Genomic DNA, 2,498 nt, shown 5'->3' with positions numbered 1-2,498 from the left:
ACATTTTATGTCCTGTTTTTGTTTGTTTGTTTGTTTGTTTTTAACAGATTTGATCTGCTCTTAGTCCAAAACTAACTAAAATATTTAAAACAAAAGGAATTTTTTCTTCACCACAAGTTACAAACATGGTCCCAGAAAATAATATAAAGATAAAGCTGAGCTTCTTGATGCAGCTGAAAGATCCAGAAGAAAATAGTGAGTGGATTGTGAGTTATAAGACAGTATTTCAAACTAGGGAGGCAGAATTTACATAGTAATACATTTATTTCATTTGTAGTTTGGTTGGTGGCTAATCAAAAACATATAGTCTCAGTATTTCTTAAATCTTGGCTTCAGCCTTATGTGAAATAACTTCAAAATACCTGTCACTAATACTCCATTATCTTTGCTGTTGTTTGAAAATCGCTAAAGATACATACAACGCAAGAATACATACAGTACAGAAATACACTGATCACAGCTGCTGTAGATCATAATTCAGTTCAGTCAGGCCAGAAGTTGGAAGCTAACCTACTAATCTGTCTTTATGATTGAGGCCTGGCCTCTGAAATTCTCTGTTGATGTTTTCTCAAAGATGTGAAATATCTCACACAGGTAAGGGATGCTGAGAGGGTTTCTACACCCCATCTTGACAAGTGTTAAAGACTCGGCACACAGGAGAGATAGGCAAACTGTCTCATCCCTGACAGGACGGAAATGTGTTGATTTGTTTTTCTCCTAGAAAAGCACTAAGATGAGAGCTACACTGGGATCCGAGGTTGTATAAATGAATAAAAAAATGGGATGGGAGTGAAAAGGACATGAACAGCGATGTCGCCATTACGGCTCATTAGGAATTTTAGCCTAAAGCCCCAGGAATGTGCTGCCCACAGTGACATAAAACACTGTTACTCCTTGTTTATTAAGCCTTGTGCGACAGAGTAGGTGTTTTACCTGAAGTGTCTGGCATATTTCCAAAGACAGACTGAGTTATAACATTTAACAAATAAGTGTCATGTGGGTCCAAGCATCCCTCTCTCACATCAACCACCCGCTTCCCTGTCTGTGAAGGTGCCTCATAGCTCTCTGGGGGAGGATGCATAAAACTTCACTGCAGAGCACAGGTTTAAATTTTAGGAGATTAAAAAGTGATGATGCATAAACAGTGTATGTTCGTAAAAAGGCTGTACTGGATGCACCACCTGTGCGTTGTTATTTATTCACAGTCACAGTGAGACTCTCAGCAGAATGAGATATCAGCAGTGCAGGATACAGTGATAGCCCAGCAATTACAATGTGTCACTTCTGTTTTACAGTAAATAAATGAATGACTATATATTCTTTCCTTTCTAAAGGTGGGCATCAACCGATTTCCATCATTGAGTATAAGCTGAGCTGTCCAAAATCAGTGCAGTGATCACCAGCAGTTTCCCAACATACTGAATTTTCTTTTTTTTTTTTTTTTTTTTTTACATATGTTAATGCATATTGTAATAGGATGGACATTTCAGTGTACAGAAAAAAAAAAGGATTTGTATAATTTTGCATTATTCCTCAAATTAGAAAAACATAAGACTACACTGATGTGATTGTCAGGCACTGTCAAGTAGAAAATATCCCGAGCACATCCCTCAGGAGGCTGGTAAGCTTCACTGAAACTTATCCTCGCTTGATATAAAATAATGTCTCGCAAATTACCACAATTTTCAAGCTGAAACCTGATTAAGAGGCATTTCCCAGTTATGAAAGATTAAATGACTAAAATCATGTGAAAATATCAACAGATCAAAGGAAGAGCTTTAGTTTGATGAAAGCTAAAACTGTCAGTTGTGGATGAGCCAATGGAGAAGGAACAAAGTGAAACTCTTGCCAAAAAAAAAAAAAACTTCAGTGGAAAGATATTTCTCAAAGGGTAAGTGTCAGATATTTTTAGAAGTCAGAAGCTGCTGGTCTGTACAGCATCATCAAAAGCAAAGATGGAGACGAAGAAGATGAAATTAGATTAAGAAAAATAATGCTGATAAACTGAACATTAAACATTTTGAGCCTCATTGCCAAGACTGAACGAACTTGATTTTTTTTAATTTACAACAAATTCAGCAGTTTTATTCTTTAAAAATGTGATATATTCCAGTCAATGTGCTGTAACAGCTGAGCATGGACTCTCTAGATTAGCTTGACACAGTGACAAATTTGTTTAATTGTACTTTAGTCATCTCCTGGGTCCCCCCCCCCCCCCCCCCCCCCCCCCCCCCCCCAGAAAACTGTGTTTATTTCCGCTGACGAACCTAAAAGGATAGTTTCTTTCATCTCCTGACAAGTCTTTGTTGTGGCACACATTATGCCAGCATGCGCTGTGTTGTTGCATTGTTACCGTACACCACACGCCCTGTCAAAGCAAAAGAATTTTCCATTGTTTGTGTGTTTATATGAAGATGATAATATGTTTGTATTTGAACAGTTCAATTTTGGGCCCTAAATGCAGAACACAAACCTGGAGACAGTTTTAAAGGGTTTTT

The sequence above is a fragment of the Seriola aureovittata genome, chromosome 14 (assembly GCF_021018895.1).
Source record: "Seriola aureovittata isolate HTS-2021-v1 ecotype China chromosome 14, ASM2101889v1, whole genome shotgun sequence".
Classification (NCBI taxonomy): domain Eukaryota; kingdom Metazoa; phylum Chordata; class Actinopteri; order Carangiformes; family Carangidae; genus Seriola; species Seriola aureovittata.
Note: the sequence above shows the minus strand (reverse complement) of the source record.